General features: G+C 37.7%; 1 non-coding gene across 1 annotated transcript; it reads left to right on the forward strand.

The window, feature by feature from the left end:
- The first annotated feature begins 5,970 nt into the window (after positions 1–5,970).
- Positions 5,971–6,131, forward strand: LOC121514339. Its single transcript, XR_005992282.1, has one exon. It is a non-coding gene; the product is annotated as a U1 spliceosomal RNA (small nuclear RNA).
- The last annotated feature ends 6,185 nt before the right edge of the window (positions 6,132–12,316 follow it).

Consider the following 12,316-nt stretch of genomic DNA (forward strand, 5'->3'; position numbering starts at 1 on the left):
GTGCTCATTCTCTTAAATCCTCATACGTGTGCATTACTTCTTAAAATGTAGATTTTCTGAACATGTCAACACCATGACAATGAACATAAAACGTACTAAAACTTATATTTTTACATTACATATAATAATGAATATTGACTTGATTCATATTAATGGTATAAGTATTTATTCTTGGGGAAAGTAATGTTAAGGCTAAGATGTTGCAAATAGAATGTAGTCATTTTTACCATTTCTCTCTTAAAAGACAATTATCTTTTAAGTCCTTTAGGGACTTTAGTTACCTGTAAAAAAAAAAAAAAAAAAGCTCTCTAATCTTCTTCAATAATATTTGTTCAACCCAGAAATAACCTGACTTCACTGAGTTTCTTTAGTTTTGACATTTTGCTCCACTTAAGTATTTTTTTCACATACTTTCTCTCATTTTTGTACAGTATAACACTTTTATGGTATCATGCTCAAAGTTCCTTTCCGAAGAATTTATAAAAATAATGTAAAGCATTTATTTTAGTTTATGTGAACCTGCCTTCACTTAAATAATGGTTTTAATTTCTTAATTAAAAAAATATTCTTGGCTAACTTTGAATGTTTAACTTTGATTTATATTTTTTCCTGATTCAGGCTCCACATTTGAGTGTTTTTTTTTTTTTTTTATCTCCAAGCTTTTCCCATGCTAAGTTTTTTTTTTTCTACCCCAAGAGTTAGAATCACAAAATCCAATCATAACAGAGACACCTGTCTCATTTTCATTCAGCATGATATTCTGCTCTTTGTGTAGCAGGTGCGTTGAACATACTTGTCGATTCATGTCGAATTCCTGTTGCACAATAGTTTCAAATACACTGAGAGGCTTAAGGTAGAGCCACAGGTATGTCTGTGTTTTCAGGTATTCTCAGTCCTGGATGATGAGGTGTAACGTCTACGTAACCAGGAGTTGAAGGAAGAGGACCAAAAGTGATCAAAGCACAAGACTGAAAGCTAGAACTAACAAAGTTTTTATTGTCATAGACACTCTCATACTGACAGCTACAACATGCAAGTTTATGGTAATTTTATAAAAGTCACATCAGACACATCACATCAGGCCCCCCATATCTTCCCATGTGGCCCCCAGAACATTATCAAATTCAGAACATGTGCAGAGGAAAAAAAATGTTGCATTTTTTATCTTCAAATAAATGCCCTGCAGCTATTAAAAAAAACTCCAAAAACAACTGAGATCAAAACTATTTCATCAGGTGTGACTTTTAGTTCCATCCATTTTTCAAACCCGACCTGTCAGTCGTTACTAGCAAATAGAATGCAAATTAAACATGTATAAATAAGGCCATTCTTGATTTGAAAAAACTGACGTCGTTTTGTATTGTCTTCAATCTTCAGGTGTTTTGGAAATGCTGTTTTCCTGCATGGGTTTTTCATTTTTTAATACACAGCATATTAGCATCAAACCCAGTGATGGACAACATGACAGCCACAGAAATATTCAGCTAAAATATTTCAATCGCCCCCTTGTGGCTGACTGTGATCTCACTGCTAGAGACTAATAATTGCGTATGTTCAAAAGAAATACAAATTTTGAACAAAAATAGATTAATTTGGCAAACATTTAAAAAATCATTTTATTTATTTGAAATTTTGGCCACCAAAGTGCATGTTTAGGAAAAAGCTGGGCCTTGTGCAAATGTAGTTGATGACCCCTAAACTTGCATTTATTCATCTATACCAATTCAAATACAGATTTTCTCACTGAACCATTTTCATTTTGGCTGTACATATATGTTTCCAGTATTGGTTAGCAATTTCATGACCAAGTCAGAGAGAAATAATTCAGTTCTCATTAATTCCTTTTCATTTTAACAGTGTTAATGTGAGAGAAAGGCAAAACTTCCTGTCTGACAGCCAAACTGCACCAGCACTATTGGTCTGGGTGCCTTGTTCAAGAGAAAATAGGCACTGACTCTTAAAAGAGACTTTTGGTTAGTTCTTTCAGTAAATCATGATGTCCTGAACCATTTGTTGTGCTGTGTAATGGGAGAGAAATCAGACATGAGTACCTTGTAAAGGTATTTTTAAAGGTGGAGATAATGTCTGGAGGCTTTACATTGCTTGTCTTGTTGTCACAGTTTGTTATTATATTCAAAAACAGACCTAACTCATGCTTTGTTCAAAGACTTAGAGGTATGCGAGGATCTGTATGTTACCCCAGGTTACATTTTGATGTAATTACCAGACACTATCTGTGTTACCACCTCTAAGCTTCACAATAGAGAGGGTTCTTTGACACAGTCAGCGCCACATAAGCCTGTCGGGTCTTGCCCAGACATCGGTATGTAGCGATGGAGGACAGAGCATCAGAGAAACAAGGGTGGGGACAGGGACCAGGAGGTGCTGAGAGAAAACAAGTGCAGATTAAATGTCAAGACTGTGTGGTTTTAGTTTCTCTCTTCACCTGCAAATTCTTACCCCAGAGAGTGTGGGGTCAACGTGTGAACTACAGAGTCAAGTTTACACAGGTCGGCCCGCCTGGATAAAGTTACAGCCTGGAGCAGTGAAGGGGACAAAAGGGAGGAAAAAATTTTTCTGTTTTTCAGTTTTAAAGACGTTCTGTGTTCAACATTTAGACAACTTTTTAGTCATATTAAATCAATGAAATTAACACTGATGACAACTGTTCCCCAACTTTAGGTATGTTAGTCCAACTTTGATGCACTATAAGGACAACAACCTCAACTCTTCTGGATGGCCTTCTGGTGTGTTTTTGGAATTTTTGCCCATTTTTTCTGTAGAGCATTTATGAAATCAGGCACCAATATTAGACGAGAAGGCCTGGCTCTCAATCTCCGCTCCATTTCATGCCAAAGGTGCTTGATGGGGTTGAGGTCAGGGCTCTGTAAAGTCCAGTCAAAGTCTTCCAAACTGAACTTACCAAACCATGTCTTTACAGCCCTTGCTCTGCAGTGGAGCACACAGTCATGTTGGAATGGAAAAAGGCCTTCCCAAACTGTTGCTGCAAAGTTGGAAGTATAGTATTGTCCAAATGTCCTGGTTTGCTGAAGCATTAAGATTGGCCTTCACTGGAGATAAGGGGTCGAGCCCATACCATTATCCCTCCTCCACCAGACTTCACAGTTGGCACAATGCAGTCAGGCAGGTAACATTCTCCCAGCATCCACCAAACCCAGACTCACCCATCTGACTGCCAAACATTCCACATAACCTTTTGCACTGCTCCACAGTCCAGCGTCGGTGAGCTTTACACCACTCCATCCGACGCCTGTCACTGGACTTGGTAATGTGAAGCTTGAATGCAGCTGCTTTGCCATGGAAACCCTTTCACGAAGCTTCTCCCTGAAGCTGGAAGTTCAGAACTCTTCAGCTATAGAATCAGCAGAGCGTTGGTGACTTTCATGCACCGTAGTGGTCCTTATAATGCACCTTAGTGGTCAATGACCCTGCTGAGATCTTCAGAATGACACATTTGTATCACAGATGTTTGCAAAAGGAGACGGCATGATTTTATACACCTGTGGCATCAAGTCTGATTGAAACACCTGAATTTAGTGTTTAACAGGTGTGGCCATAATAATTATATCCATATTGTGTAAATTTGGTTTGGTATGCTTCAGCCTATATTTTAAAAGTCCCATTGTTTGCCTGGTGTACTTCCACAACTGTAAAGGTTTATCAAGCGACCGCTTCTGGTGTTCAAATGAAGCCAGTGCAAAACATTGCAGTTCCTCTAATGTCCACTTGAGGCAAAACAAGGAATCTCTGTAAGAGCCCATATTAAATTCCCTATTTTTATTGAAAAAATCAAAACCTGACATGAGAAGCAGAAGACCTTTTACTAAAACTTTGCTTTTTTTAAATTTTGAACCTTCAAGAGAAAGAAAAATTGATATTTCATCTCTTGGTCAAAGTTTATTCAGATTAAAAATGTCATTCTTTGACTGTAGAATAATTTGAAGAAAACAAAACAAAACAACCTTTAAACTCACAACAGATAATATTACCAAAGCCTGGTAAAGATGGCTCGGATTAGGAAAAGTTTACTCTTATAAAAAAGCTTCTCAACTTAAGATCAAGGATTCAATGTCTTTGCTGTGACTGCTAATCAGACACAGACTTATTACATTGAACTGTCTTTGAAGTCTGCTTCTCTTAATACGTCTTAAACAGAGTCTTTAAGGTCCTCCATGCTAGATTTCTCTCCTTATCTGCCCCTGATACCAAAGCAAGCCTGTTCAGGGCCTGTAGTGTCTCTAAACCTTAGCCCCTCCTTCACACCATCTGACCTTGACCATCAGATTAAAATATCTGACCACTTTCTGATAACCCAAAATGACTGCTGCTGCTATTGAGACTGAATTAAGGAAGAGTTAAGGTGACGGGTGCCAGTACAATGTATTCCTGCAACCGGGCGAATCTTTTCGTTGCCTCATGATGTTTTTCTGCGTTCCTGAGGTCACCTGATGGGCCGGACTCAATGCAGGACTGTGTAAACCAAATCATATTCATGGAAGAGTAATTCTGATCTGATTTAAAGCATCACTCCTCCTATTCAACTACTTTTTAGTCAGCAACCTCTTTAACCCACCTGGGCGTAGACAGACAGGCCTGTAGCAGCTTTTCTTTACTGAGGGGGAGAAGGGGAGGCGTCGTCGGACAAAATCACTTACAAAAATATTCATATTTTGTTGTTTTGTTTACTTTTCTGTCTCTTTTCCAACATTTAAACTCTTTTGAGTAAAAGTTGTAGTGAAATAAGCAGAAATGTACATGCTCAGACAGCAGCAGTGACCGCCCACTTTGCACTGGCTCTTGTTCTGATGAATGAATTTACCCATTCAATCCAACACTGACCTTCTTAAACCAACATTTCTAATCCAGGAACCAAGTCAACCTGCTGCCTGAATTCTTGTGACTTTATAAAACATGATTTGACACAAAAACAGCATTAAAAAAAATCAGAGAAAGGTAAACGAACAGGCCGGTATGAATATTTTTAGCCAAAAGTGAAAAAACTACGCATCCCACAATCCATTGTGATCCTCTTAATTCATTGGTAATGACAGAGTTCAAACTTTCAAAACATACATGGACATTGATTCTACATTTAGCTGAACTGCAGTGGTGATACTGTAAAAATGTTGACAATGTCTTGAGTGCTCTATTGCCTGCAGAAGAAATCTATGGCCCATATTTTAAAGTAAACTGTCCAGCAATGGATAGATGGCTTGACTGCTATTATAAATTTAATACAACAAGAAATAGGCCTTATGCATTTTCACATAGACGTTGAGCCTCTGCTGCTTCAGGTATTAAGGATTATTATAAATATGATGAGGGAAGCAAGCTCATAAAAAGGAACGCAGCCGGTTCTGCTTGCGTTGCTGGATATCCTCGTCTTCTCTTTTGTCGAGGCACACTTTCAGAATTAGAAACCAGGGCTGTCAAGATTCACTGCATTAACCGTGATGAACTCTCACAAACAGCTGGTGCTCTGAAATGTTTAAATTTGATTAAGCCATGGTGATGTAAAGTAAGTCCAGCACTGCTCTTTAATGTCTCATTTTGCTTTGAAAAACTCTAAGAAAACTCAGTGGACAAGTCATATCACATTTTTACCTTTTTACTGCCCCCTTATGACCTTTTCAATCCATGACAAGTTCATTCTTCCATGGATACGTTTATGCAATAGTCTTCATTATATCAATAAAAGCAGGTCTGTATCCAAACAGGAAGTCAATAGCCCCAAGTTTAAGACAGTAGAAGAATCTAAAATGACAGAATCACCTATTTAAATGCAAAATAGTGGAATTTTCAAAGAAAGGGAGATGATTAATCACTATCAGTAAAAATCTTATCTTTTGACAGCCCTGTTTGAAACATATAAAGTCACCCCAGTCATTGTGTGCTGACTGCTGAGGGATTTGTGTAGTATTATTAGTAGTAATAATAGTAGTAATAGTAATACTTACCTAGCAGGGGGAGACACCATGATCACTGGTTCCCCCATGGTGAAGCTCAGCCATTGACTCAGGCCTAGAGCAGACCCGTGTGAATTCCCCACACGTGGGAATCTCGACTGCATAATTTCTGGAAGTGGGGGACTGTGTCCGAGCTCTCTTTGGGACTAATAAATGAATATCTATCTTATCAAGATAAATCTCAAAAGCAACCTCTTAAAATAATTAGCATGTCTTTATTATCAAGACATGGCGATGTATGCCACTGAGAACACACTTTAATGTGTTTTAGCATACATGCCAAACTAGGAAAATAAACTGCAAGACTCTTGCACAGTGTGCACTGCCATAAGCCTGTTCATTCACTAACAGCAACATATGATATATATGATATCATGGCATTTTGATGGTTTATGCTGGGATAGTTTGTAATCTGAATATTCATTATAATTCTTGATTGAATTCCAACTATTTTGAAGAAACTGAGTTCCCCTACTCCTATCTAAGAAGAGCTGAGGCCCACCAGGACCCATTCACAAAATGTAACTGATTGCAGTGAAAAATACACACGAAATTTTTTTCCAAGAAATTTAATTTTAGTTATTATGAGTGAACCTAATTTTAACAATCTCGGTGAGGACAGACTCTCATGTTTCCCTGAAAACTCTGCCCCCCACAAGGAGGTCCCAGACCTGAATCTGCCAGTGATTGACTTACCCCAGTATTCTTCCCTGTAATAAATAAAAACAACAAGAACTACACAAGTAATGGCAGAGTAAGACAACACAAGCCTTTTATAGGCGAATGATGAAACTACAGAGGATTTAGAAGTGGGTATACTCTATTCACCTGTGATACCTTGCATTCTGGCACTGAATGTAATAATGTAGTTTGTGTTTAGTGCTTCATAGTGGTGATTTTTGTTTTTATCAGCCAATTTTTATTTTTATCACTCATGTTCAAGTCTACCTTGGATGGTTATCATGTTATAGCTGATTTTCTAATCTGCCATGGAGAAACTGAGAGTTTTTTATTCTGGAAGCACACTGTAGAGCTCTATTGGTATGAATGTGTGAATGTCAATTATCAGAATCAATTAAGTTTTTCTTCTCCTAAGAAGAAAATGAGATCCAGGTCAGGCAGATCTGATGTGTCACTGATTTAGAGTATACTCACCAGAATCCTCGTGCAAACCGGCTTTGCTGCGGGCCCAAAGTTCCCCAGAGAAACAGAAGAACAGTGGACTACTGTAAAACAGGGAGACATGGGTCTGAAAGGCACAAATGAGAGTGCTGTGTTACAGACAGTGTGAGAATGAAACTGAGACTACAAGCTGAAAGTGAAGCATGCCTGGCTGCTGATCTAAGTGACGCATGTAGTAAAATGAAAGTGAATCCTGTAACTTCTTGGAAAACTATTAAGCAACCAATTGTTCAGTTCTTCACTTGTGAGGCAGAGTGTGTGTCCTTATCTACAACTACAGAAGTGTTTGCATCTTATACAACTATTAAAGAGACGTGATGTATATCAGTACAACCACCTAAGGTTTACGAGGATAGCCCTGTAAACAGGCAGAGATGTAAACATGTTGACATAAAATATCAGTTTGTAAGGTCAACTGTGAATGATGGAGAAAAAACTTTGGATTATTGTCCTGCAGAATGAGACGGTATTTGGTTCTTCCTGTATTATGTTCTGCTGTGCTTAAAGCATAGTCAGAATAATCTCAACACAGACCCATTTATTTAGTGTGTTTATAACTCACTGATTCTTAATACCAATTAAGTTTTCCTGGTTAAATAGCTTTAAATAAAAAAAGGCTAGGAGCTTTTTGAAGTTCCCGGTTTTGAAACGTGTTTTGTGTCAGGATTGTTTTGAGTTTGGAATCATTTCTGTATTTTGAAGTGTGTTTTCTCTTCATTAATAATTTTTTATTCTTACGTTGCATTTTGTCAATTGCACCGATTCATTCAGACTTCTAATTGTGTTCCTTAAGTTGAAGCTTTCCTCTTCTTGGAGCTGTTTTGTTCCACCTACCCTTCTCACCCACCATTTGTATGACCTATTCTGCAGCCAGTCAGCCCGGGGAGCCCTAAATATTTTGGCTTCACTTCCACGTAGCTGTTGCTCCGTCCATCTTAATATGCAGTCTTTGATGTACACAGAGGCCATGAAAAGAATGATCAAGTCCCTATAGCTGCCTGATGTGTCAGCGTATTTTTCATATCAGTGGAGAACATCGGTGCAGCTCACTGGTCAGATGTTGCTGGTTTGTAAACACAAGCTGAATTTTCTAGAAAGTCTTCCCATAGCTTTAAGTGTTTGCCAGAGTTTGTCAGAGCTGATCTTTTTCAGATGCTCAGCTTTGTCTGAAACTTGCTGATGAAGCAGCGTGTGGGCCCCAGCTCACTGAGCATTGAATTAACTGGGTCAGTTGCCAGTGGAAATTTGGAAAGCACTTGTGAGAGATTTGCTTCGTTAAGAAGTAAATGGGAAACTTTAAATTCCTTCTGTCTCAGTTTTGTTCCATTGGCAAACAGGTATCCAGACAACAAAGTCTGTCTCCTCCATGCATGGAGTGGTAATTAGTGTTTTTCCAAGAAGACCGTCTGAGCTCTCTTAATTTATGTTAGTGCAGAATTTCTGATGTTTTATATACTTACCCGACCAAATCTTATGCTACTCCACGTTTGCTGAGTTTTTGGCACATTTTGAAGTCAGTGTTTTTTCTCTTTTGTCTGTTGCAGTCTCCTCCTTGCTTTTTAAATGTCCTTTGTGGCTGTTATTGGTTAAACATCCTCATAAACAAAGTAAATAGTCCCATTATTATCACAGATGTGGTTGTTGTCACTGTGCTTTGAGATGTTTAATCATGAAGGTTTTTCTCTAGAGACAGTATTTCCTACCAGAAATTCATAAAAGGAAAACTTGTTCTTTTCTTCTTTCATAACCAATTAGTGACCTCTAAAATTAACCCTCCGGTATCAGCCAAATTCATTCCCCCCCTAAGCCATTCAGGACAAAAATGCCCACTGAAGAAAAAAAAAAAAAAAACCCATTATAATTGTCTTTAATGAATTCTTTCATTATCTTCAGTCCTGTCCAAAACTACCAAATATGTATATATCTGTGGTATTTTAACCCTTTAAATACCAGTTTGATTATAATAACTCAACTATTTGAATTATAAAAATATAGAATATAAATAAATAAATAAATGTCAGGGGAATCAGGGATTTTTTTTTTTCAAAAATAGTTCTGGATATATAAAAGTTTAGCAACAAACTGATTTTGATGCAATCCACCCTGAAAAGCCATTTATGGACAAAATTGTACACTTACAAAAACTGATAATAAAGTACAGCAAATTAATATATTTTTCCTTTATTTTGGCCTAAATTTTTCAGTCATCTTCAGTCCTAATCAAAACTACCAAATATTCAATTATTTTAGGATTTTGACCCTTTAAATGTCAGTTTTATTACATTGTTACACTGTCATTTAGCAGATGCTTTTAACCAAAGAGACTAATTCTGACAGGTAGACAGGTGTTTCAGGAGTTGAAGACCTTGCCCAAGGGCCCAAACTGGACATGGATGCACTGACAGGGATTTGAACCATTGAACTCCCTGACCAAAGTTAACGAGGAAACCCACCGAGCTATCCAGTTCCTGTTATCACATGGTATTACTGTTTTAGATGAAAATAACACACAGTAGAATTAGTTATTTTCCATAGAGTACATATTTTGAGTATTTCGTTAATTATAGTCTTAGATGTGTCAAAGATAAGCAAAAAAAAAAAAAGATTTTGATGCATTGGGAGGTTTTTTTGTGTTGCCTGATTCAAAACTTCAAATGCCATTCATGAACAAAAAAAAAAGTCCCATTAACTCCCTTTATAACCACGTTTTTATAATTTCTCCACCATCGCACATAAAACCATGCATTCTTTAATGTCAGTGATTCATTTTGAAGGAAAATAGTAAAATTTTACATTTTAATGTACACTCCTAACCTTGCAAAGCAGATGGATTTGCCCGTTTTCATGTGTTTCTCAGTGGCGAATCCGTCTTGCAAAGCTCCCGTCTGAAAGGTCTGGGCCTGGTTAGAAAGTGACAGGACCAATCAGCGACGAGGGGCAGTACTTTCAGGCGCAGTGGGGCCGTGATGTAAGCGAGCAGCAACAAGAGGCCAGTGCAGTTATGGTGGAAGAGCTTATCGTGGATGCTGCTAAAGCACCAGTTTTATCAGAACTTGACAACATTTCTTCGTGAAAAGCACAAAGAACAGCGGTGAGTTGTTTTCTTTTCAAAAACGCCAAAATTTGTGTACTGACACGTCTGCAGCCGTCATGGTTCGTGTTATGCAGTTCTCTATGGAGTTTACTCGTGGGTAGCGGCTATGTCATGTGTTTTGTTGCTCTGATTGGCCCGTAAAGATGTGACAGAACGTTCATCCAATCACCCTCCCAGTTTTTTTTTTTCAAAGGCTCTGCCCTTTCCTAAACGCTGTCTATGAGAGGTGCGTGTCAGGCTAGTACACACTTAGACAGGTCTTATATCTCATTTTAAACCTATGCATGAAAGATTTGTCATTTCTAAGTGGCAGAACAGCTACTTAATATACTGTAGTGTTTTCTCCATTAATCAAGTTTTAATATAGCATCAGAATCATGCAATGATCACCTTAATTTTGCACTTTGCAACATTTTTGTAAATTTGAATAAACCTTCAACTACTGACGCTGGTCCTTGTCTATTCAGAATAAGTCTTGGTAATATGTATCAGGACCAATAAAGCCTGAAAATTTAATTGAACTGTTCTTTCAGCACAATTTATGGGGAGAAATGTGTGTGGTGGTGGGTGGGGGGTTTGTTTTCCTCTGTGGACTGTATGAAACATGGGTGTAGCCTCAGTGAGATCACACATAGGTTTCTGAAGATACATGAAGAGACTAATCCATGGCAGTCACCATAACAGAAATGCTCTGACCCGAACTCAGCCTGGCAACAGAAAAAGAGGTGAAGCTGAGGCAAGCCTTTAGCGCTCTATCTCACAGCTAGAAACATGTCAGTCAGATCAGCCACATCCCTGATTATTTATAGCTTTTGGCTGTAATATAATCAAAATGAGTGTGAAACAGAAAAATCCACCAGTCGTTCAGTGTGTGCAGCTGAAAACATAAAGTATTCATTATAGGCTGAAAGTATTCATTGAATCAGGCTGCAAACATTTTTATTTCTGCTATTTAAAAGGGCATTTTATAATGGAAGGTAATGGAACTTCAAGGAAGTTTTTGCAGACAGCCTCAAGTGGACACTGAAGGAACTGCACATTTTTGCATGTTTTCCTCATTGGCTTAATTTTTCAGCACTGGAGGTTGTTGCTTGGTTTCCTCTTTTCAATTTGATTCAATGAAGAGATTTTTTATGTCTTCACAGCTCCAGCCTTCGGTGTGATAAAGGATCAAACTTAGGTATATGGGCAGGAAATGGCATTAAGTATAAAAAAGACACAGAAATGCAGATAAAAAAGTGCATTTGTTTATTTCCCTGTCAAAATAACTCATTTTAAATAGGCCATTACACAGGAAGGCCAGTTAAAATCTGGTTTCAAAATGTTACAAGAAAATAAACAAGGCCTGCATTACTGACAAATATCTGCCAATGTGGCTTAAAAATCTAACTGTTTAGTCCTGAAATATGATACAATTATTAAAATGATGAAACCTCATTTTAAGACTCAACAACACAATTTGCCAAAATTGCCTTTTTTTTTTTTACTTATTAGAAACAGAGAAGGCCTCATCATTTGCTTGACATAAGATCTTTTCTGGAATTGCTGTGTATATATGTGGCTTGAATAAAGTGCAATACAATATTTTTGAAAATAAAATTGCCAATACTTGCTAAGACTTGCTAAGATTTGAGTTTTTGAAGTGCATACTGCGTGGTCGAAGTCTTGTGTAATAATCCACGTCCTGACTTTACTTCCCAGTATTTTTTCTTCATCAAATAAATATTATATTTCATTATGTCACAGTGAATTTCACAAACAGTGCTGACCCACTTGTTTTCCTTCCACTTGTTCCTTTTCTTTGGCTCCCTCGACCCGTCAGTGTGATGAACTACTGTGACACGAGTCCTTATATGCCCAAGATAGAAAAGCCACAACCACATAATTACAGAGCACTGAGGGTGTTTCCACGCCAGCTAACCAAAATATCCCTTTTCTCTTTTTTATTTCTTTTTTTCTAACTGTAAGAATTCCTAGCAGACAGTTTGGTGTTATCTCAGGGAAATGATGCTCAGTTTCTCCACCATGGAGTGGAATTTGTTGAAGTTTTCTA

Source organism: Cheilinus undulatus, linkage group 8, assembly GCF_018320785.1.
Source record: "Cheilinus undulatus linkage group 8, ASM1832078v1, whole genome shotgun sequence".
NCBI lineage: Eukaryota > Metazoa > Chordata > Actinopteri > Labriformes > Labridae > Cheilinus > Cheilinus undulatus.